We start from the raw sequence: 207 nt of genomic DNA, 5'->3' as shown, positions 1-207 counted from the left end.
TTATAATTAGTTGCTTTATTTTGTGATCTACAAGATTAAGACATCCTAAAATCAAGCTTTTGCTTGACAGAAATTGTTGGTTGCCAGGGATTGCCAGACTCTTTATTGATAACATAATGAAATGGCATTATTTGCCATTCTTAACCAGATTGCTCCCAAGTCCTATAGCTCTGGAGTTTGGATTTTTTACTTGCAGAGGAAATGGCA

General features: G+C 35.3%; 1 protein-coding gene across 7 annotated transcripts in view; it reads right to left on the bottom strand.

Moving 5' to 3' along the window:
• The window catches only part of CNTRL (centriolin), a 144,834-nt gene that overhangs the window by 35,707 nt on the left and 108,920 nt on the right, over nucleotides 1-207 (bottom strand). The window lies entirely within an intron of this gene.

Source organism: Monodelphis domestica, chromosome 1, assembly GCF_027887165.1.
Source record: "Monodelphis domestica isolate mMonDom1 chromosome 1, mMonDom1.pri, whole genome shotgun sequence".
Taxonomy (NCBI): domain Eukaryota; kingdom Metazoa; phylum Chordata; class Mammalia; order Didelphimorphia; family Didelphidae; genus Monodelphis; species Monodelphis domestica.
Note: the sequence above shows the minus strand (reverse complement) of the source record. Positions and strands in the feature narration are given on the sequence as shown.